General features: G+C 40.8%; 1 pseudogene; it reads right to left on the bottom strand.

Moving 5' to 3' along the window:
- LOC101598276 overlaps positions 1-26034 on the bottom strand; it is a 41844-nt pseudogene that overhangs the window by 3806 nt on the left and 12004 nt on the right.

The raw sequence follows: 26034 nt of genomic DNA on the forward strand, positions 1-26034 counted from the left end.
TTTATACTTCTGATGACCAAATGAAGCAGTGTAATAGAAATAATTGAGTGGACTTTTCTCAGTGGTTAACATGCCCATCTTAAAGAATCATACTTTAAGAAGAATGGTGTTGAGCTCTTTGCATGTTATTTACTATGATGTGCAGAACACTTTGCAAGAAAGTACTTGGTCTTCATGATTCCTTTTTGGAACTAGGGAAGAGATCCCGATGGCTATTAAATAGGGGTGGGAGGTTCTTATATACGATTAATGAAGCAAAAGGCTTATTTGCTTAAAAGTCATCCAAAGATGCTTAAATTGCATGAAAACTTTATTTACTGTAGAGTTCTGGATATATTTATTATAGAAAAACCAACCTGAACTTGGTTATTCTCCTGTTTCATGGTTTTCCTTGGAAAGAAACATAAGTTGTCATAGGCATTGATATTTTATGTTATAAAATTCTGAAAGGGATATTTAAAAACTTTGGAAACAAGTTTTCAAATAGGTATTTACTTATGTAATACCTGCTCTATTCACATCCTAAAAATTTCTACTTGTAACTATGGGATGTACATATATGGATCAGCACCAAGTTTACTGTGCTGATTAACAGACACTTATAACAATAGCTAGAGGGCTGGAGAGATGGCTTAGTACTTAAAACATTTGCCTACAAAGCCAAAGGACCCTTGTTCAATTCTTCAGGATCCACGTAAGCCAGATGCACAAGGGGGTGCATGCATCTGGAGTCCGTTTGCAGTGGCTGGATGCCCTGGTGTGCCTATTCTCTCCCTCTCTCTCTCTCTGCCTCTCTCTCTCTCTAAAATAAATTAATTAATTAAAATAATAAAAATAGCTACAAACAAAAATTGCTATACTAGAGGAACATAAGAAGAAGGAAAAGCCAACTATTTCTTTATGTTAAAAATTGATACAAAATGAAAAATACGAGAAACCAAAATTATGTTTTATAAATTATTACATGAGCAAATAATTACCAACTAGTTTTCAACATGCTTTAGTCTTTAAATATTGTTTGGACAGTTTGTCTAACTTGGACCAATCACAGAATGTTACAAGCTTCCTAGGATTCACATTCCAGTTTCCACTACTTTTTTTTTTTCTTGGGAACCTCCCAACTTTTGTGAAATAAGGAACTATCATCCTTATTCTAGCTTCCAGAAACCCTGCTTGAATTTAAAAGTTCTCATAGACATTGGACACCTGTTTTTTAGGAAAATGTCCCCAACTTGTTCGTAAGTATTGCTATTCAGTTTACAAATGTGAGTTAAAGGCTTCTCTTTATTGTCAGTTGGGTTTTGTTTTGTCTCCAGGTTTATTTTTGTTCCCATGAATGGACTTGATCATGGAAAAGAAGTAGACACTTTGGTGTTGTTGTTGTTTTTTTTAATTAGAATTTAATGCTTTTTACAACTGCATATTTACTTGCCTCTTTGGAGCCATTAGGGAGAATGCCTGGGTTCAAATATTTAGCTCAGGAGACTTGGGACTCTGGTGTCCATTGTTGATTGTTTTTTCTTGAGTTCTCACAGACCTGTGGTCAGCCATTATATTTTTTTAAAGTTGCCTGTTTCTCTCTAATTGCATTCACTTGCACACTGTTGTCTAACTATGTGTATTATTTAGAATCTGGCCTAATTCTTTTTGAGTATCCAGTGTGTCTATTTGCCCAGCTCCTCTCTGGTTTCCCTATAGGAGCTCATCTGACAAGGAAGTGTGGCTCCTTTGTTTACTGGACCTTCTACATCAGTGTTCTAGCTCAGCCCTGATGACCTCTGAGCTATCAGACTTTGCACCACTCATGAGTTGCTCTTCATTGTTTTTTAAGAATTATTTTTACTTTATTTTTATTTATTTATTAAGAGAGAGAGAGAGAATAGGCATGCCAGGGCCTCTAGCCACTGCAAACAAATTCCAGACACATGCGTGCCCTTGTGCATCTGGCTTATGTGGGTCCTGGGGAATCGAACCAAGGTCCTTTGACTTTGCAGGCAAATGCCCTAACTGCTAAGCCATCTCTCCAGCCTGTCCTTCATGTATACGTAGAGTTGTTCTTACTAGGAGGCTCTTGATATCACCTTCATTGTTTTGAAAAGTGGGTCCCTTTCCCTTAATTCTTTGGAAATTTGATGCTATTTCAGCTGAAAAATTAGCAAGACTATTAAGGGAAGCTGTTTGTAAGAAATTGAAAAGTAATTGCAATAGCTGGGTGTGGTGGCGCATGCCTTTAATCTCAGCACTCGGCAGAGATAGGAGGATCACTGTGAGTTCGAGGCCACCCTGAGACTCCATAGTGAATTCCAGGTCAGCCTGGGCTAGAGTGAGACCTTACCTCGAAAACCAAAAAAAACGTAATTGCAAACTGCATTGGATAATTGTTTCTGTAACAATTGGATCTTGTGTTTTTTCCTGTGTATATGGTGGTTTTATTTTTCTCCAATAAAACTTTTAATTTAAAAATATCCCGGTCTGGAGAGATGGCTTAGCGGTTAAGCGCTTGCCTGTGAAGCCTAAGGACCCCGGTTCGAGGCTCGGTTCCCCAGGTCCCACGTTAGCCAGATGCACAAGGGGGCGCATGCGTCTGGAGTTCGTTTGCAGAGGCTGGAAGCCCTGGCGCGCCCATTCTCTCTCTCCCTCTATCTGTCTTTCTGTCTGTGTCTGTCTCTCTCAAATAAATAAATAAATAAAACAAAATAATAATAATAATAAAAAATCCCATTACCTTCTAGTATCAGAAAAAGGTGGACACTAATGGGGGCTTAGTTACCTCAGTTGTACTCAGCAACTTATTCACTTATTTCCAACCAATGGTAAAAGAATGGAAACACTTTACTCTCATTTTTTTTTTCATTTATATTGTTCATTTATATTGTTCATTCATTCAACACATGGAAGATCCTGTTCTGGAAAGTGGAAATACAAAATCTCATGTCTGGGTTAGAGAAATGGCTCAGTGGGTAAGCGTGCTTCCCACATGAGGACCTGAGGAAGTTGTAGACTACTAGAGTTACAAGATCCCACAGGAGTAGCTAGGCATGGCCACATGCACCTGTAATCCCTGGAAGCAGAGGCCTGAGAATCATGGGAGCCCCACAAGCTCTGAAATCAGTAAAGAAACTTCAGTTAAACACAAAGACTGGGTGTAAGAGTGATGGACTGAGACACACAGCACATTCTGCTCCAGCCACGGTAGGCAAGCAGCACCCCCACCCCAATCTGCATGTGAGTATATGAGATACCACAATGCACCACGCCATTCCATAAACACACACACACATATCTCATGTCTGATGAACTGTACCTCTCACTTGGTAATAAACAAATAGGGTAGCATATGCTACAAAGTCACAAAGTAGAGATCAGGATAAAGGGCTGGAATAGGAGCCATGAAGCACTTCCGTGCAAGCTGGAGAGAAGAAACCATTTTCGGGTTGGATGCTGAGGCATGATGTCACCCAGCATGTCTCAGTGGTACAGTTCTGTTCATGGATGAACAGATCAGGAGGATTAGACAAACTACAGACTACAGGCCATATCTGGCCCGACACAGACATACAAATAGTTTTATAGAGTTTATTGGTAAACTAGCCATGGTAGCTCAAACCTATCATGTCAGCACTTGGGAGGTGGAGGCAGAAGGATTAGCAGTTCAAGATCATTTTCAGCTACATAGAAAGTTGAGGCCAGCCTGGGCTACATGAGACTCTGTCTTAAAAACAGAGCCCATAAAAACTCAGCATGGAAGCCAGGCATGGTGGCACACACCTTTAATCCCAGCACTCAGGAGGCAGAGGTAGGAGGATCACCATGAGGTGGAGGCCATCCTGAGATTACATAGTGAATTCCAGGTCAGCCTGGGCTAAAGTGAGAACCTACCTCAAAAAACAACAACAACAACCAACAAAAACTAAGCATGGAAGATTCCACATTCTTAGGCTACAAGGTTACTGAGAAATCTTGCTTGACCAAGCTGAAAACCTACTTCTTGTAGACCAGCTGACAGAAAGCTGGAAAAAGTTATACTACATGCAGCTCCATGAGAGAGAGAGAGAGAAGTCATCACTGGAGAAAAACAACAGTGGACCCTGTAAGATTTAAGTGTGGCCAGCCAGGCCAAATGAGCCAATGTGTGCAATAGTGGCATATCTGTTATGAGGGAAACAAACCACTCTCTAACTGGAATGGAGGCCTGCTCCATGGAAGGGAATACATCCTGACACAGAGCACCTAGGACTGGGGCTCAGTCATGAGCCCTAGGGTTGCAACACCTGCTGGTGCCTGGCTAAATGCATATATATTATGCTCACCAAACTGCCCAGTAAGCACTTTACTTAATATTCATGCCCATTTATTAATGCTACTCTCACTGTTGGTTAGAGGAGCTTCTCTTTTCAGATGGTTGTGACCTCTGAGATGAAAAGGCATTACCATACTGAGAAGAAGTGGAAGAGGAGTGTTCAGCACTGAAACATCTCTGTTACACCTTCCAAGGCTCAGGGTTCATTGTGGAAGACATAGTGGAAAGAATGTAAGAGCCAAAGAAAGGGTAGGACCCCTAATAATGCACTCTTCCAAACAGAAAAAGGACTGGATATCCATGACCTCTCAGTGCCTGGCACTGCCTACACAACACCATCATAATAGGGGTCTAGTAGACAGCTTCCAAGTTGCTGAGATGAACTTCCAAACCAGGCACAGTTATGGAGGAAAGGATTTATTGAAGTTTGCAGATCCAGGGGAATTTCTATAATGGCAGAAGAAAATGGCCTGTTTTTATAGGTTCAAGCAGAGGGAGAGAAGCTCTAAGCAAAAAAAAAAAACAAAACACCAAAAGCCACACCACACAGCACACACTTCAAGAACTCCAGGCACTTTACATATCTTTAGAAAGAATTGTGAACCTACCTCCTTAAGGCTGGACCCTAAGATCCACCCAGTGACACCTCCTTCAGCCAGTTGGCTGGAAATCCAAGAAGTTTTAATAAGCTCCTGAATCTATTGGGGGGCATATATTCAAACTACCACAGGGGGAAAAGATGATGACATAAAAACAAAAGAGAAACTGATAAGAGGAGGAGGGGATATGATGGAGAGTGGAGTTCTGAAGAGGAAAGCAAAGGGGAGTGAATTATCATGGTTTATTGTCTATAATTATGGAAGTTGTCAGTAATAAAAAAAAAATGCAGGGCATGGTAGTGCACACCTTTAATCCCAACACTTGGGAGGCAGAGGTAGGAGGATAGCCATGAGTTTGAGGCCACCCTGAGACTACATAGTGAATTCCAGGTCAGCCTGGGCTAGAGTGAGACCCTATCTCAAAAAGCCAAAGAAAAGAAATACCTTGGCAAAAACAAACAACTGGGCATGTTGTGTCATATCTATAATCTCAACGCTCAGGACGCTAAGGCATTACCATGAATTCCAGGCCGGCCTGTGTACTGTTTCAGAAAACAAGAATAAATAAATAAAAAGTAATTTAAAAGTCAAAAGAGGGCTGGAGAGACAACTTAGCAGTTAAGGCACTTGCCTCCAAAGCCTAAGGACCCATGTTTGATTCTCCAGATCCCATGTAAGCCAGATTCACAAGGTCACACAAGCATGCAAGGTTGCACATGTAAGCAAGATGGTGCACATGCCTGGAGTTTGATGGCAGTGGCTGGAGGTTCTGGAATGCCAATTCTCTCTCCCTTTCATTCAAAAAGAGGCCAGTCTGTTGGGCTTGCCTCAAAAGAATGCAGTGCAATAAAATACGTGAGATTGAAATTTCAGTATCCGCTTGCTTTTTTATGTGGTGCAAGAAACAAACTGAGTAATTGTGACTGCATTTAATACTTGGCCTGTGTAGAAAAAGTCTGCTGGCTTCTATATTATATCATAGAAGGAAGATAAAAATGGGGATCCCAGTAGGGAGCAACTGTTCAGGTGAGAGATGATGGTAGCTTGGTTCTGCCACCATCACATCCAAGGATATGAAAAGAAGTGGTTAGATTTTGGATCTATATCAATGGAAGTGAAACTCCAGGAGCCACAGATAAGCCTAGTGAAGAGAGGACTGAATAATGAGGTTAATAAGGCAGCTGGAACAATTGGATGTTGGGGTTCCATTAGTTCAGACAAGGAAGTTCCAGGAGGAGCAGGATTTGGGGGAGGAGGGTCACAAACTCAGTGAGGTCTTGTCATCTTGTCATAGTCCTGTTTTATTAGTGACCTGCAGGTGTTCCTTTTCCCCTAAGCCAGCTCTGTCAGCTGCCTGGATCTAAGATAAATGATCAGCCATAACCATGTGGTGGGTTTTTAATACATAATGTATTTTGATCCCTCTCATTACCTTCATTTGTCCTTCCTCCCCATTTCCCTTCTACAGAAACTCTTCTTCTTTCCAACTAGTCCCTCTTCTCTTTTGATGTCTAGTGGTTTTTTTTTTTTTTTTTTTTTTTTTTTTTTTTTTTTTTTGCTATCCTCCATCATTCATGATGACATATTGATAGACCCACTATTGTGCAGGCAACAGCAGCTGCTGTGAGGTTATAAATGCAATGGCCACTTCATGTTCAAAAGTCAGCATTTCCAAACACTTCTCATGGGCTGGAGAGATGGCTTAGTGGTTAAAGAACTTCCCTTCCAAGTCAAAGGACCCACGTTCAATTCCCAGGACACAGGTAAGCCAGATGCATATGGTGGCACTTGTGTCTGGAGTTTGTTTGCAGCAGCTGAAGGCCCTGATGTGCCCATTCTCTCTCTCTCTTTATCTGCCTCTCTCTCTCAAACCAATATAATAAAATTTTTAAAAATTAAAAAAACACTCCTCACCATCCTCTGGCTCTTCCATTCTTTCTGCTCCTTTTGCACTGTTCTCTGAGTGCTGGAGAGTGTGATGGAGATACCTCACTTAGTACTGTGCACACAGCAGCCACTTGTTCTCCTCACTCTGATGAGTTTTGAGTCTCCCCAGTAGTCACTTATGCAACCTCTCACTGACTGCAGCAGACAGCTCCAGGTCACTTAGATGAACTTCCAGACCAGGCACACACACATGCACACGGGGCAGGGTCGGAGGAGGAAAACAGTTCATTTGGACATTTGTCTTAGGAACTGGATGGGGAAAGTGAGGCAGAGAGAAATGGGGAGGCTATAGCTAATATGTTTTTCCAGACCTCTGAGCTATCCTGCTGCTGAGAGGAGGAAGCTGGGATACTTAGCCTCTGCCTCCTCTGTATTGTTGACTAAGGCTTATGCCACAGGGTATTCACTGCCTGGCACAGGTCCTCCCCAGTTTCTGCAGCTGGAGAAAACCCTCAGGAAGACACACAGTGGCCTTTGGTATAGCTGAGGAAGCAGAGGTTGAGGGAATCGGGTTTCCAATGAGACACCATAGATATCTGATCAACCATTCCGGTGAAGTTCAGGCAGAAGTCTGCAGTTTGCATTTCCCTGGAGCCTTGTGGGGGAGTTTGGTTGCTCCAGACACCTGTTTAGATCTGCAGCCTGAGAGCTTTGAAATACCCAAGAAATTTTGCACATTTCTGGCTTCATGGATGCTGTTCAAGGTCATTTAATTAACAGTGCTAAACTGCTTTATGCAATGTTCTTCCTATTGCTACAAACATTTTCAATTATGAAGCTTCAACATCTATTTTATTAGAAACAATGTGTATGTTCTTCATTACAAAAAGAGAAAACTTCATTTGTTGTGGTCAGTGGCAAAGTCTTCTTGGAGAATGACCACAAGTTGTGATGAGTACCACTTGTGCTGGTCAACAATAAAACATTAAAATGTAGCACAATGCATTGAGCCAAGCTGTCAAGGCATATGAAGAGAACTGAGCAGAGAAAAATGACGTGGAGCTATGGATGCAGGATTCACCGATAAACAAGGCTGATCTTTGACTTTAACTTATAGGTATCTGAAAGATGGAACAAATCCTATTAACTTATATACAATTCTATTTCTTTCTAGAAATTATTCCAATCTACCCACAGTTATAAATGAGAAAAATACGCTATTCACACATGGGTAAACAAAAATAAACACAGGCTTTGTGTTCATGTCAATTTCAAGAAACAGACACGGTCCAGGGAAGAGGGCTTAATGGATAAAGGGCTTGCTCACAAATGCGAGCACCTGAGTTTCTATCTCCAGAACTTACATAAATCCAGATACAGTAGTGGGTATCTGTAACCCCAGCGCACCTAAGGTGAGAAGGGATGTAGAAACAGGAGGATTTCCTGGGAGCTCAACGCCAACTAGCTTGGTGAACAAAAGGAGACCCCACCTCAAACACAGTGGAAGGCAAGGACCAACTCCTGAAGTTGTCCCCTGACCTTCACACATGCACTCATACACATGCACACACAGAACCAGATGATCCTAATGCCAATAAATTGCTAAAATCAAAGTAGTGACAATAAATTGCTAAACATCATCTGGCTCTTTTAAAGACTGCCACTTATCTCTACCAGTTAAGTGGGCTGTCGAGATGGCTTAGCAGTTAAAGCACTTGCCTGCGAAGCCTAAGGACCCATATCTGACTCTCCAGATCCCACATAAGCCAGATGCACAAGGTGACACAAAGTCTCACATATGCACAAAGTGGCACACACATTTGGAGTTTGTGCACCAATTCTCATTCTCTCTCATAAAAAGTTGTAATTTACAGAAAGCAGAATTCCCAATTCGACAAAACTATGTTGGTTATCATGAATAAGTTGTCCACAGAGAAGCTCACAATTGAGGAACATGTTAAGAGTAAATTTCAATGGTTTATGCTTAAATTCCTTCCAGTTACTATTATGAAGTTAACAAATAATTACAAGGAAACTTCCCAAATACATTTCTATTTGTTCTGTAGCTATAGGTGTACAAAGTTGTTAGGTGTATGAACCATCTGTGAACCCTAGCTATATAATTTGTATCTACACATTTACACACACACACACACACACACACACACTACATTCATACACTTAATTTTGATTCAAAAGTTTAAATAATATAACTCAAATATTTTAAATATTAAACATTTAAAAAAATTAGTCAAAATAGCTCATATATAAAAATGATATCAGCTCCTTATGTAGCTAGACAAGATGAAAATACAACATACCAAAACTTATGGGACACAATGAAGGCAGTTCTAAGGGGAAAATTTATAACACTAAATGCCTTCATAACTTAACCATCTACCTAAAGACACTAGAAAAACAATCAATTCTAAGAGTTCCAGATGGAAAGAAATAATCAATATAAGAGCAGAAATTAATGAGTTGGAAACTAAGAAAACAATTTTAAAATTTGATGAAAGGATGAGCTGGTTATTAAAAAAACAGATTGATAACCCCCTGGCCAATTTTATCAAAAGGAAAAAAAAGGAAAAGTCTCAAATTAAGATTAGAAATGAAAACGAGCTGGGCATGGTGGCACATGCCTTTAATCACAGCACTTGGGTGGCAGAGGTAGGAGGATGGCCATGAGTTCAAGGCCACCCTGAGACTACATAGTGAATTCCAGGTCAGCCTGGGCTAGAGTGAAACCCTATCTCAAAAAAGAAAAAGAAAGAAAGAAATGAAAACAGATGTGTCACAACACACCCCAATGAACTTGGAAAAATCATCGGGACATATTTCTAGAACCTCTACTCCAGAACACTGGATAACCTGGAAGACATGGAAGAATTCCTAGACACCCACCATCTACCAAAACTAAACCCAGAATAGATAACTTTTCTAAACAAACCTATTATATCCAACAAGATTGGAACTATAATTAAAAACTTCTCCACCTCCCCAAAAAAGTCCAGGACCTGATGGATTCTCAACCAAATTCTACCAAATCTTCACCAAAGAACTAAAACCACTTTTTCTCAAGTTATTTCACACAATTGGAAAACAAGGAATGCTCCCCAACTCCTTCTATGAAGTCATCATTACACTAATACCCAAAACAGACAGACCCAGCAAGAAAATTATAACCAATATTCCTGATGAACCTAGATGTAAAAATTCTGAACAAAATCCTCACAAGCCAAATTCAACAACTCATCAAAAGTATTATCTGGCCAGGTGTGGTAGAACATGCCTTTAATCCCAGCACTTGGGAGGCAGAGGTAGAAGGAGCACTGTGAGTTCAAGGCCATCCTAAGACTACAGAGTGAATTCCAGGTCAGCCTGGGCCAGAGTGAGACCCTACCTTGAAAAACCAAACAACAAAAAAAGAAAAAAGTATTATCTGCCTCAACTAAGTGGGCTTTATCCCAGGGATGCAAGGATGGTTCAACATATAGTAATTGATAACATAATATACCACATAAATAAACATAAGAACCACATGATTATTTCAATAGATGCAGGGAAGACCTTTGTTAAAATATAGCATCCCTTCATGATCAAAATGCTGGAGATACTAGGGATGGAAAGATCATATCTCAGCAGAATAAAGGCTATCTATAAATCACCTAAGGCCCAAATCATACTAAATAGGAAAGACTGAAAGAGTTCCAACTAAGATTGGGAGCAAGACAAGAGTGCCCACTCTCACACTGCTCTTCAACATAGTACTAGAAATTCTAGCCCAAGCAATTAGGCAGGAAAAAGATACAAAAGGGATACAAATTAGAAAAGAAAAAGTCAAATTAGCCCCATTTGCAGCTGACATGATCCTGTATATAAGTGACTTGAAAGACTCTACCAAAAAACTTCTAAAGGTGTGGCTGGAGAGATGGCTTGGCAGTTAAGGCACATGCCTGCAAAGCCTAAGGACCCAGGTTCAATTCTCCAGGTCCCACATAAGCCAAATGCACATGGTGGCACATGCATCTGGAGTTCATTTGCAGTGGCTAAAGGCCCTGGTGTGCCCAATCTCTCTCTCTCTCTTTCTTTCTCTCTCTCTCTCTCTCTGTTGATCTCTAATAAATAAATAAAAATAAATCTTTTTTAAAAAACTTGTAAAGGGGGCTGGAGAGATGGCTTAGCAGTTAAGCACTTGCTTGTGAAGCCTAACGACCCCGGTTCGAGGCTCGGTTCCCCAGGTCCCACGTTAGCCAGATGCACAAGGGGGCGCACGCATCTGGAGTTCGTTTGCAGAGGCTGGAAGCCCTGGTGCGCCCATTCTCTCTCCCTCTCCCTCTACCTGTCTTTCTCTCTGTGTCTGTCACTCTCAAATAAATAAATAAATAATTTTTTAAAAAAAAACTTGTAAAGGTGATAAATTCTGGGCTGGAGAGATCACTTAGTAGTTAAGGCACTTTCTTGTGAAGCCTAAGGACCCATGTTTGACTCCCCAGATTCCATGTAAGCTAGATGCACAGTGATACATGCACAAGGTCACACATGCACACAAGGTGGCACATGCATCTGGAGTTCAATTACAGTGGCTGGAGGTCCTGGCAACCAATTCTCTCTCTGTGTCTGTCTCTCATAAAAAGATGATAAGTTCCTTCAGCAAAGTAACAGGATACAAAATCCTCATGCAAAAATCTGTAGCCTTCCTATGTGCCACAGACATTTGTGAAAAGAGAAAAAAGAAAGAAATCAGTAAGGCTGTCCTGTTTTCAATAGCCACAAAAAAGAAAATCAAATAACTTGGGATATCACAAACCAAGGAAGTGAAAGACCTATACAGTGGAAACATAAAAACTGACTCAAGAAAAACCTGAGGAGGACATGAGAAGATGAAATGCCCTTTAGTGCTCATGAGTATGTAAAATTAATATTGTGAAAATGCCCATTCTGCCAAAAGCAATACACAGATTCAATGCAATGCCAATAAAAATTCCAGCATCTTTGCCATCCAGGCCAAATGAACCAACGGGCGGGCACAATAGTGGCATGCCTGTCATGGTGGAAGCCAACTGCCCTCTAATTGGACTGGAGGCCCGCTCCATGGGAGGAATACATCCCTGATACTGAATACCTCAAGCAGGGGTATTCATGAACCATAGGGGTGTAACATCTGCTGCTGCCTGGATAAATGTATATATTATGCTCAACAAACTGCCCATTAAGCGTTTCTCTTAGTGTCCATGCCTATATATTAATGCTACTTTCACATTTTGTAGAAAACCTTCTCTTTTCAGATGGCAGTGACCTTGGGATGACTCAGAAGTCATCATGGTGCTGAGAAGAAGTGACAGGAGGGCTCAGCACTGCAATATCTCTGTCACACCTTCCAAGGCTCAGGTTCCATTGCAGAAGAGGTGGTGGAAAGAATTTAAGAGCAGGACTCCTTACAACATGCTCCCCCCAGTCACAAAATGGCCTGGATATTCATGACCTCACAGTGCCTGACACTACCTATACAAGACCATCATAATAGGAGGAAAAGATCATGACATCAAAATAAAAGAGAGAAGAGGAGGGGATATGATGGAGAATGGAGTTTCAAAGAGGAAACTGGGGGAAGAAAGGGCATCACCATGGATATTGTGTATAATTATGGAAGTTGTTAATAAAAATAATAATAATAGGGCTGGATGGATGACTTAGAGGTTAAGACCCTTGCCTATGAAGCCTAAGGACCCAGGCTCAATTCTCCAGGTCCCATGTTAGCCAGAGGAACATTGTGGCACGTGCATCTGGATTTTGTATGCAGTGGCTAGAGGCCCTGGTACTCCTATTCTCTCTATTGCTCTCTCTGTCTCTAATAAATAAATAAATAAATAAAAACAATAAAAATATTTAATAATAGTAATAATAGTTCTAGCATCATTTTTCACAGAGATAGAAAAAATAATCTCAAAATTAATATGAGACTGCAGAAGGCCTTGGATATCCAACAATATCCTCAGCAAAAGAAACACCTCTGGAGGTATCACCATACTTGATTTCAAGTTATACTTCCAAGCCATAGTAATAAAAACAGTATGGTGCTGGCATAAAAACAGCATATAAATCAGTGGAACAGAAGAGAAGCCTAGCATTTAGTTCAGGCAACTACAGCTACTTGATCATTGACAAAGGTGCCAACAACACACACTGGAGAAAAGACAGCATCTTCAACAAACGGTACTGGACAATTGGATAACCACATGTATAAAAATAAAACCAGACCCACTTTTCTCACCATGCACAAAAAGTCAACTCCAGATGGATTAAAGACCTCAGTATAAGCCTGAAACTCTTAAATAACTAGAAAAAAATAGGGGGAACTTTTCACAATATAGGCATAGAGGAAGACTTTCTGAAAAAGACCCCAGTAGCCCAGGAAATTAAATAACCACTCAACCAATGGGATCTCATGAAACTAAAAAGCTAGTGTACAGACAGACATACTATAAACAGAGCCATCAGACTACCCACAAATTTTTCACCAGCTACAACACTAACAGAGCCTAATATCTAGTATCTACAAAGAACTAAAAAACTAAGCAATAAAAAAAAAAATCAAACAATCCACTCAAAAAATGGGGCAGACAACTGAATAAAGAATTCTCAAAGGAAGAAATACAAATGGCCAGTACTCTTTTAAAGAAATGTTCAACATCCTTAGTTGTCAGAGAAATGCAAATTAAAACAATTGTGGGATTCTACCTTACTCCAGTCAGGACAGCAATCATTAAAAAATGAAACAACAATAAATATTGGTGAGGATGTGGGGAAAGAGGAACCCTCATTAACTGCTAGTAGAAGTGCAAATTTATACAACCTTTATGGAAATCAGTATGGAAACTCCTGAAAACAATGAAATTAGATCTACCATCTGACTCAGATATTTCTCTACCCGGCACTTACCCCAAAGACTCCACTCTTTACTTCAGAAGTACTAGCTCAAACATGTTTACGGCTGCTCTCTTCACAATGGCTAAGAATTAGAAGCAATCCAGCTGCCCATCAGCAGACAATGGCTAATGAAGACATGGTACAAATACACAATGGAATTCTACTCAGCAGTAAGGAAAAATGAAATAACTAAATTTTAAGTAAAATAGAGGGACTTGAAAAATACCATACTAAGTGAAGTCATTCAGTCTAAGGCAGACAAATGCCACATGTTTTCTCTCATATGTGGCTCCTAAAATGGACCAGCTGAAGAGGAGGGAAAAGGAAGTAACCATTAAGACTATGGGTGTATAACTAGAATGAGACCAGGAAAAGGTGAAAACAGAGAGGGGGGAGAAGAGGGGTTACCAGAAAATCTTGTTAAGGCAAAGAACATGGCGTGTGGGAGGGTGGAAGGGCCAAGGCAAAGGAGAGTGGGGAGGGGCATTACAGAAAACTAAAGACTAAAGTAGTTTGCTCATAGGTAACTTCCTCCTGGATAGCAGTATACAAGATTTAATCCCTAACCAAGGGAGGTGGACAGACCAGATTGATACACCCAGTAGAAGGTGGAGAAGGCTTAATCCTAAAATCACTGGCTCTGGCTTGTGAATCTCAGGACCAGAACTGGGTTACCCCCCACAGTGAGTAGTTGGACTGGAAGATCCAAGATATCCCCAAAACAATGGAGACCATTGCCAAGCACTTGGTTGATTACTCAATAGAGCTAAAAAGGTAAGACCCTATTGCTAATGATACTACAGGCTGTTATCTCAGGATATGGAGAGACCATGTGGAAATGGAAACGAGGAAAGCCAATCCTCTCCTGAAAAACTGTAATGATGCTGGAAAGTGCTATGGGAGCTACTGTTCTGGGTGCCAGGTGGTATGTGAGAGACTTTGCACATGAAGGGAAAATGGCAGCCTAGGGTAGATTATAGCCCTTGCTTTGCTTCCAGCAGGCACTTATTTGGGAGCAGGCTCTCATTACCAAGGAAGAAGTGGGAAGATGCTGGACATGGGGCTTCTGGGTAGTCTTATCTCCATTGGGAGGACCATAGGAGATGACAGACAGTGTAGGCTTTGCTCAGATAAAGGTGTAAGACATAAGAGGGAGGAGAGGCCTATGCCTGTGAGGAGAATTCCAAGCTAATGAGAAGAATACCATAGCTGTGAGGAGAGGCTCGTGCCTGTGAGGAGAATCCCATGCTGGTGAAGAGAATTCTATGACTATGAGGAGAATCCCATAAGTGTTAGGAGAATCCCGTGACTGTGAGGAGATGCCCATGCCTATGAGGAGAACCCCATGCCTACAAAGAGAATCCTATGCCTGTGAGGAAAATCCCATGACTGTGAAGAGAATCCATGACTGTGAGGAGAAACCCATGCCTTTGAGGGGAATCCCATGCCTTTGAGGAGAATCCCATGCCTATGAGGAGAGGCCCATGCCTGTGAGGAGAGGCTCATGACTGTGAGGAGAATCCCATGCCTTAGTAGAGAGGACCATACTTGTGAGGAGATTTCAATGACTATGAGGAGAATCCCATTACTATGACGAGAGTCCAATGCCCATGAAGTCTATGCAAATGAGGAGAAGCCTATGCTGGTGAGACAGATACTGAATGCATTGTCCAAAAAACCTTGGGAGGAGGCTGGGATGTTCAGAGTGTTGGAGCAGAGCTGTCTCTCAGCAACTATTATAGGCAAGGTCAATGCTCCTCAGCATCCTCACCTTGTAAAGTTCATGCCCCTCAAAAAGAGCCTGTGCACCCCACCTGCAGAAACCTGTTCTAGGATCTTCCAGTGGTCAAGTCAGCAGGGAGTGCAGCCAGGCCTGACAGATTTGATTCTCCTCCCTCCAGTAGGCCACAATCTACTTTTCTGGCCACCACTACCAAGAACAAGTGCCTTCATGAAGGTTGGGTGCTTTCTCTTCATATTCATAGGCTGTGATGGTTTATATTGTCTGTCAACTTGATAGGATCTATAATCATCCTAGGAAACAAGCCCCTGGTCATTCTGGGATGAAGTATCTTGATTAGGTTAACTGAGGCGGAAGGATCCACCCTAACAGTGGTGGCACCATTCTGCTGGCCGGGCTCCTGGACTGACTGAAAAGGAGAAAGTGTCTGAGTCCCAGCGCTCTTCACGCTTTGCTTCCTTTCCACTGGACAGAACATGACCAGCCACCTCAAGCTGCCATGCCTTCTCCACCAGGATAGACTGTAACTTTGAGCCAGAAGCTGAAATGAATTTCAATTAATTTGCTTCTTGTCGGGTATTTGATTACAGCAATAAGAAAGTAACAGACACTGGCTTTTCATATATCTACAATGTTATCTACAATGCTACCCATTTTCCTCTGAGGCACTTGTTTTTTATTGGCTTATTAGAGCTTTGATTGTAAGTCGTTGAGAACAAATATTTATCAGTCATAAACCTTGCAAAATATCCTTCAGTTTTCATTTCTAAAAATGTCTGTAGCACTTTATGATGTACAGAGTTGCATATTTTATGAAATAATTGCCAATGTCTTTTATGATTCTTGACTTTTATGTGACTAGATAAATATCCACCTGTGTTTTTCTAGTTCATGTAGATTTTTATTTTATACTCTTTAAGCCATCTGGAATGGATTTTGGTGTGAGGTAGGAAATGTAACATTTTTTTTTTCCCAAAATAGTTAACCAGTAGCAGTGTCAGCCACTAGTTATGGAAAACCCTCCCTTCCTGATTTGTTAACAAGGTGAAGAATTTTATTCCCCATATGCTCCATTTCTTTTTCTCTTTCTTTTTGAAAAAAAATTAAAAAAACAAGGCCAGGCATGGTGATGCACATTTTTAATCCCAGCACTCAAGAAGCAGAGGTAGGAGGATGGCAGAGAGTTCAAGGCCGACCTGAGACTACATAGTGAATTCCAGGTCAGCCTGACTTAGAGTAAGACCCTACCTCAGAAAAAAAAAAAAAAAAAAAGCTTTCTACCCAAAGGGCTCTGTGGTGCTTTTGCCTATAAGGAGCCAAGGGTGAGCAGGAGGTATGGAAAATTCTAGGTGCTTTGAGCTTCCTGAGAGGTGTAGCAAAAGAGCAAGGGAAAACAGGATCCTCAGGGCTACTTAGTAATACAGAGAAGGGAGCAGAGCCTTTGAAGATCATCACTGGAGAAGCTGAGGAAACTGCATGGGTGAGGAAAGCAGAGACATCTGGCAGCTGCAAATACTGAACTACTGGATGATGAAACATTTCAAAAGAAAAAAATTTGGGGAGTTTTCTAAGGAATTTCTTTAAGAAAATCCACAGTAAATTTTCGATCATTCTTCAAAACCTAGCACATGAAATACAGTCACATGCCACTCATAATGACATCTCAATCCTTGAATCCACCTGCACAACCAAGGCCCCGTAAGACAAAGAGAGCTGGAAAGTTCCCATTGCTTAATGAGGTTGTAGCAATTGTCTTGTCATCATGCAATGCATTGCTCGTGTGTGTGTGTGTGGTGAGGTTGGCATAAGCAAACACACACTGCCAAACATGTACAGCATATAGAGTGTGAACAGGATGTGATTCTTGATAATAAGTGGCTACTTGGCTTTAGATCCACTATATTTAGTATCATATATAAAAATATAGACAATATACCATAATCATAAAAATGTCCTATCCTGTGGTCCTAACAACAGATGCCAAAGTGTGTGACAAACGGGGGCTCAGATGGGTGGTTTATAAATACTTTAGGTCGTTATACTGAACGTCAAGTTCATTTTAAATCTATAAAAAATGTTCCTATTATTTCTCCAATGGCACTCATTATTATAGTTTAACATTTCTGTTAAATTCATGCATTGAATTATTTGTTATCCAAGTATATGTAGAAGCTGTCCCTCACCATTTATTGTCATGGACCTTAATCCACCATCTTCTTCAGTCTCTACTCTTTCTTGACCATTCTCCACAGTCCTCTGGGCAGTGATTTTTCTGCCATTAACTATTTTGATAGCAGTGCATATCGAGCTTGAAGTTGTCATCCCCCTGCTGCCTGCCAGATGAGGGTGAAGAGAATGGAGTGAGGCCGTGGTGACTCAGAGACTTGAACAAAGTCAATTCTGTATCAAATGAGGAAAACCCAGTTTCAAATCATGGGAACTCTGCTTCCCCAGAGACACCTTCAGTTCCCCAAAGAGTAGTCTCTTCAAAGAAGTTGAGTGAGGGACTTCTGGTTAAGATGGTGGCATAGGTACCACGCCAAAGCAGCCTAGGGGGGAAAAAGATCAAAAAAACTCAGGAAAATACACACTTTTACTAAAAAGTGAGGTGTATAGGAAATTGAAGTGGCAGGGAAGAAGTAGAAGAGATCCAGAGCATCCAGAGCCCGCGCAGGCCGGCAGAAGCGGCCCCAGCAGGTCCGCCAACCGTGGCGGCCAGCGGCGCACCAGAAAGCCGCCAGACTCGGCTCCAGCCGCAGGAAAAGCCAGGTGAGGGAGCTTCCCTCACACCGCGCTCTCTGCAACTCAGGAAATGTGAAGGGAGAGCGGCAGTAAGCAACGGAGGAGCAGACCGTGAGGTAGAAGAACACGTGGAGCAGCGAGAGAACTAGACACAAATTAATAAAATCAGAGATGAAAAAAGTAACATCACAACAGATTCCAGAGAAATTCAAAAAATCATAGGGACATACTATAAAAGCATATACTCCACAAAGTATGAAAATCTGAAAGAAACAATTTCCTTGATTTATATGACCTATCTAAATTAAATCAAAATGAGATTAGTCACTTAAATAGACCTATAACAAACATGGAGATCCAAACAGTTATCAATAATCTCCCAACTAAAAAAAGCCCAGGCCCAGATGGATTCACTGCTGAATTTTACCAGACCTTTAAGGAAGAGCTAACACCATTGCTTCTTAAGTTTTTCCAGGAAATAGAAAAAGAAGGAATTCTACCAAACTCCTTCTATGAGGCCAGCATCACCCTGATACCAAAACCAGGCAAAGATAGAACAAAAAAAGAAAATTACAGACCAATCTCCCTCATGAACATAGATGCAAAAATTCTCAACAAAATATTGGCAAACAGAATACAAGAGTATATCAAAAAAATTATTCACCCTGACCAAGTAGGCTTTATCCCAGAGATGCAGGGATGGTTCAATATATGCAAATCTGTAAATGTAATACATTATATAAACGGGTTGAAGGACAAAAATCACATGATCATCTCATTGGACGCAGAGAAAGCATTTGACAAAATCCAACATCCCTTCATGATAAAAGTCCTATAGAGACTGGGAATAGAAGTAACATATCTCAATATAATAAAAGCTATTTATGACAAGCCTACAGCCAACATATTACTAAATGGGGAAAAACTGGAAGCTTTTCCACTAAAATCAGGAACAAGACAAGGGTGTCCATTGTCTCCACTTTTATTTAATATAGTTTTGGAAGTCTTACCCATAACAATAAGGCAAGAGACACACATAAAAGGAATACAAATTGGAAAGGAAGAGATCAAGTTATCATTATTTGTAGATGACATGATTCTATACATAAAGGACCCTAAAGACTTTACTAGCAAACTGTTAGAGCTGATAAAAACCTACAGCCATGTAGCAAGATACAAAATAAATACACTGAAATCAGTAGCCTTCATATATGCTAACAACAAACACACAGAGGATGAAATCAGAGAATCACTCCCATTCACAGTTGCATCAAAAAAAAAATAATAATAAAGTACCTTGGAATAAACCTAACCAAGGAAGTAAAGAATCTCTACAATGAAAACTTTAAAACACTCAAGCGAGAAATTGCAGAAGACACTAGAAAGTGGAGAAACATCCCTTGTTCCTGGCTTGGAAGAATCAATATCGTGAAAATGGCAATCTTACCTAAAGCAATCTATACATTTAATGCAATCCCTATCAAAATTCCAAAGGCATTCTTCATGGAAATAGAAAAAATAATCCAAAAATTCATTTGGAATCACAAAAAACCTCAAATATCTAAAGTAATACTGAGCAACAAAAATAAGGCTGGTGGTATCACCATACCTGATTTTAACCTATACTACAGAGCCATAGTAACAAAAACAGCATGGTGTTGGCACAAAAGCAGACATGTAGATGAGTGGAACAGAATAGAGGACCCAGATGTAAGTCCAGGTAGCTATAGCCACCTGATATTCAATAAAAATGCCAAAAATACTCATTGAAGAAAAGACAGCCTCTTCAGCAAATGGTATTGGGAAAATTGGATATATATCTGCAGAAGGATGAAAATAGATTCTTCTCTCTTGCCATGCACAAGAATTAAGTCCAAATGGATTAAAGACCTTAACATCAGACCTGAAGCTCTGAAACTGCTAGAGGAAAAAGTAGGGGAAACCCTTCAACATATTGGTCTTGGGAAAGACTTTCTGAATGCAACCCCAATTGCTCAGGCAATAAAACCACAGATTAATCACTGGGACCTCATGAAATTACAAAGATTTTGCACTGCAAAGGACACAGTGAAAAAAACAAAAAGGCAACCTACAGAATGGGAAAAAATCTTCGCCAGCTATATATCTGATAGAGGATTAATATCTAGGATATACAAAGAACTCATAAAGTGAAATAATAAGGAATCAAACAAGCCAATCAAAAAATGGGCTATGGAGCTAAATAGAGCATTCTCAAAGGAAGAAATACGAATGGCATATAAGCATCTAAAAAAATGTTCTACGTCATAGCCATAAGGGAAATGCAGATTAAAACTACATTGAGATTCCATCTCACTCCTGTCAGATTGGCCACCATCATGAAAACAAATAATCATAAATGTTGGCAGGGATGTGGAAAAAGAGGAACCCTCCTACACTGCTGGTGGGAATGCAATCTGGTCCAGCCATTGTGGAAAACAGTGTGGAGGTTCCTAAAACAGCTAAAGATTGATCTACCATATGACCCAGCTATAGCACTCCTAGGCATATATCCTAAGGACTCATCTCATTTCCTTAGAAGTACGTGCTCAACCATGTTTACTGCTGCTCAATTTATAATAACTGGGAAATGGAACCAGCCTAGATGTCACTCAACTGATGAGTGGATAATGAAGATGTGACACATTTATACAATGCAGTTCTACTCAGTGGTAAAGAAAAATGAAGTTATGAAATTTGCAGAAAAACGGATGGACCTGGAAAGGATTATACGAAGTGAGGTAACCCAGGCCCAGAAAGCCAAGTGCCACATGTTCTCTCTCATATGTGGATCCTAGCTATAGAATATTGGGCTTCTGTGTGAGACAGAAAATACTTAGTAGCAGAGGCCAGTAAGTTAAAAAGGAGACATAAAGGGAAAAGAAAGGAAGGGAGGAGGGTACTTAATAGGCTGATATTATATATATGTAAGTACAATGATTGAGATGGGGAGGCAATATGATGGAGAATGGAATTTCAAAGGGGAAAGTGTGGGGGGGGAGGGAATTACCATGGGATATTTTTTTATAATCATGGAAAATGTTAATAAAAATTTTAAAAAAAATAAAAAAAAGAAGTTGAGTGGAAATGGGTCCCTTCCACCAGAAAATTCCCCAAAGACATCATCAGGGTTCCAGAATGTGACACCAAATGCTGTCAAAATGACTTCTACTACCTTCTCTTCCTCCACCCTTCCATACTTCTGCTGCATTTGTCATAGACATCTCATTTTTTAGCATCCAATAGCACCTCACATGCCTCAGCTACTTGTGTGACCTCTCTCTGCTTCTTCTTTAATCTTAGGAACTTTTTTCTGGTGGCACTTTAGTGCCAGCTTCTGATGCACCTTTTTGATATCTTCGGAGAGGCATGCCTAGAACTCCACAGTAATCCATCACATACCTGAGATAAACTTCATGCAGGAAAGAGTTTATTTTGACTCACAGTTTTAGAGGTTTTACTTCATGGACACTTGACCTTGTTGCCTTGGGCCTGAGGCTGTGGAGTACATCATAAAAGAAATGTGTGGCTGAGAAGGGTGCTCACTTCCTGGTGGCCAGGAAGTAAAAGAGAGAGGAAGGGACCCAGTTCCCAGTATTCCTTTAAGTGCCCACACCAATGATCAAACTTTCTCCCATTAGACTCTACTTCCTAAAACCTCTGTCACTTCTCAATAGTGCCATGAACTGGGGACAGTAACACATTGTCCTTCAGGGACATTCCCAAGCCATCTCAGTGGAATCTAATGCCAGCAAAGTGTTGAATGAGAAACTCAGGTAGAAATGGATAACTATTTGCTGATAAGAGCAGAGAGTGCTTTCTTTGGTCTGAATAAAACACAGTAGACACCAGTAACAGAATCTGTGCCAGCCAGGCCTCACAGTGGGCACATCTGACTGGGGTGGGATGAAACAGAGGACGGAAGACAAAAGACTGCTGCAGCTGGACAGCTGAGGCCACACAGATGAAAGGTCTCAGGGAAACGCTAGAAAAGGAATGACCCTGTATTAGTCAGAGCTCTCTGAAGGAACACAACTAAGAATGAATATTTATTATATAGGGAATTTATTAGATTGACCTCCATGAAATGGGCTGGGCAGTCCAACTACGGCTGTCTATGTGCTGGAGATGCTGAGAATCTGATAGCTGCTTGGTCCACAAAGCTGGATGCTTCAGCGCTCCCAATCTGGTGTTGAAGGTCCAGATGATTTCAGAAGAGCTGTGGGTTCTCAGTCTACTCTGGAAGGCAGAAGAGCTGGGTTCTGGTGTCAGTGAAGGATGATGGCAGCAGGGTAAGTGCACTCACCAGAAGAAGCAAGGGCAGCCTAGGCAGCACTACTGTCCTCTGGAACCTCTTTACACGTGGGCTGCCACTGGCAGGGCTGCGCCAGAGGTGTTTCTCTTACATGATTCCTGATCCAACCAAACTGACAATAGCAACGAACTGTCCTAAGGACTCATGGTGCTGGAAGACTTGATGACTTTTGTGATCTAAAGTTACCTGTTTTTCTTTTTTATTGTAGACTCTTTGTTTTTTTTGTTGTTGTTGTTTTGTTTTGTTTTTTGTTTTGTGTTGTTTTGTTTTTTGCAGAAGACTTCCTTAGGCAATCTTTTAATATACTTACAGTTATAATTTTGAGGGTAGGGAAATGGCTTAGCAGTTAAGGCGTTTGTCTGCAAAGCCAAAGGTCCCTCGTTTGATTCCCCAGGACCTACCTAAGGCAGATGCACAAGGGGCACATGTGTCCAGATTTTTTTGCAGCAGCTAGAGGCCCTGACATGCCCATTCTCTCTTTCTCTCTATCTGCCTTTTCCTCTCTCTCTCTGAAATAAATAAATAAATAATTTTTTAAAGTTATCATTTTGAAAGAAAGAATTACAGTAATAAATATAGAAAAAGGTATTTTAATAGAATCCCAACAATCATTCTTTCTAAGTCAATAAGCATCAAATGCATCATCATTTTTCATTAGTCATGCTATTCTTATTGTGTAGATATCCAAAAATTTTTTAAGCATGTCCTCTAATTATGGATAGCTTCCTCATCATCATCACCATCATCACTATCATTATTATCATATTATTATTATTATTATTGGCTGTTACAAAGAAAACTAGATTGACAATTTTGGTTTACACATTTACTCATATCAATCATTTTTAGCCACAGGGAAACATCATCCTGCCCTACCTATGTTAAGGAATCCTTCCCAGACAGCTTTACACCCCACAACCCCTCTAGACTCAGCTCAAGTATCTGCTCCCTTGCAATACCTTTTATACTATCCAATGGCATTCCCTGTCTTTGAGAAAGGAAAGCATTGTATCTGCATTTCATCATGTCAAGTAAGCCAAGAGCCAAGCAAACATGTTCTATCTCCTGTCATGTACTCAGCCTAGTACTTGGCACCTAATACAGTTTCTGACCCAGAAAAATAGTTGCTCAAGAAATGATTTTTGACAGACTGCATGATTAAATAATGGAATTGAATAATGGAGTGGAATTTGATTGCATCACTGACCTTTTAACTTAAATTTAAATTCTGTCTTGGGCTTAACATGATGAGATTTCATGGACCCTTTGAAAAGTGAGTAGACTATTGTCCAAGAGTGAACAGAACAGACAAGGTCATGGGGCTCCTGTGGAAAGTTCCCTCGCTGACAGCCTCAGCAATAGTCTTTCTATGGGTACTGTCAGGGCATTGCAAGCTTTCTTTTCTTTCTCTAACTGTTTTTATTATGACCATGCATATATGACAAAAAAGTGATCATCTTAATCATTTTAAGTGTACAGTTCAGTGGCATTAAATACACTCATATGCCAGCAGCAGCCACCTCCAGAACTCTTTCCATCTTGCAAAACTAAAACTGTACCCACTGAGCATGCCTTCCCAGCCTCTGGCAACTGCTCTTCTACATTCTCTGAAATTTGACAACACTAATGAGCTCCTATAGATGGAACCTTACACTATTATCTTCTTATAACTAGTTCATTTTCCTTAGCATAATGTCTTCAAGGTTCATTATATTTTAGCATTTGTTGGAATTTACTTCCCCTTTTAAACTTAATAATTCTCCATCACATGCTATATAATTGCTTTTGACATTTTAACTCTTGGGACTAATGCTGCTATGAATGGGGTACAAATTGAGTCCTTGCATTATAATTGTAAACATGGTCCTAGCCTTGGTTCAGATCTGGGCCTGAAGAGACAAGACAGTGTCCCAGAAGGAAAAGCAAAGGACAAATGTCTTCCTGTGAGGTCAGCCCCATACCTGGTCTCGTGTCCAGGCCAGCAGAATCCAATGGGTGGCTTTTTTGTTATTCTTGTTTATTTTTATTTATTTATTTGAGAGTGACAGGCAGAGAGAGAAAGAGCCAGTTGGAGAGAGAGAAAAAAAAATGGGCTTGCCAGGGCATCCAGCCACTGCAAACAAACTCCAGACGCATGCGCCCCCTTGTGCATCTGGCTTACATGGGTCCTGGGGACTCAAACCGAAATCCTTTGGCTTTGCAAGCAAATGCCTTAACTGCTAAGCCAGCCCTCTTCCCTTGCTTTTTAAATGCTGGTCTTGACCCTGCATGGATGCCACAGCCTGTGGTGAAGCATCACCAGCTGAGGGTAACTGAGGCAATCCATCAGGAAAGGAGTGCTTGGCTGGCAGGTGAGGTTAGCCAGGATGGGTGTCATGGTCCCCAAGGCCATCATCAGTAGGTGAGGAAGGCTTCGTGTTCTCGTTGGTTAGGTAAACAGCAATCATACCTGCTAAGTGCTCTTTGTGTGTGAGGGGGAGAGTGAGTGAGCCAGCCAGTTGTGTGCATGTGTGTGTGTGTATTTGTGTACATGTGTACATGTGCATGTTTGTGTGTGGGTCCATGTGCGTGCACGCACACACATGAAGGAAGAGGACAGGCCCTTTCAAACTTCTCTGCCCCTGCTCTGGGTCTCTCATAGTGAAGTGGCTGATATATGGAGGTGGGCAGGGGTTCTAAAAGACCCAGCAAGTAACAAGACTTTTGGAAAGAGGAATCTCTCACTCACAGCTTTGGAGAAACTACGCAGAAGCGAATTTGTTGGCCTCACTGAGTGAGTCTGAGAGGGAAGCTTGCTCTTGGTCTGGAGAACTGATGGGATCATAGGTGAGAGCTAAGCAGACAGCATGAACATTTTCATAACACAAGTTCACAAATATTTTTTCTCCCACTCTTGGGAAAGTAGAAGGAAATAAATTAGAGGCACATGCCAGGACCTTCAACCTCCCCGCCTCCCACCAACTTCTAGAACAACCAAACATCAAGCATCCCTTAGTGGTTTCCTCTTTGTGTGTGCATGCATGAGCGATGGGAAAGAGATATACTTGAGGCCAGTACATTTTTAACTCCCTGGGAGGTATTTTTTATCTAAACATGCCTTCATTTGGGCCTTCAAAGATGAAATAATGAAGCAACTTTCCCGGAGTGCCATATCTTATTCTATCATCAACTTTTTATAGTCTTGAGCACTACATCAATTAACACCTTTTAACTCATGACAAAAATCCTCCTTTGGGAATATTCCTATCCTAAAGGAAATACAGATATGAGAAGGGCCAAAGGTGTACCACAATTCTGAATTTAAATGCTGTTATCTACTCAAAATAATTGCACTAATGCTTGCTGTGGCTACAGAATGTGCCACTCTCAAAGGCATGAGTGTGGAGTAACAACCACAAGAAAATGTTTGTGCTTTTTTGTCATGTAAGACTTTCTTTCTGAAGAACACATCCCACTGTATGTCAGAGTTAACTTTCATCAACTCAGGATAAATTGATTTCAG

The sequence above is a fragment of the Jaculus jaculus genome, chromosome 2 (genome assembly GCF_020740685.1).
Source record: "Jaculus jaculus isolate mJacJac1 chromosome 2, mJacJac1.mat.Y.cur, whole genome shotgun sequence".
In the NCBI taxonomy this organism is placed as follows: Eukaryota; Metazoa; Chordata; class Mammalia; order Rodentia; family Dipodidae; genus Jaculus; species Jaculus jaculus.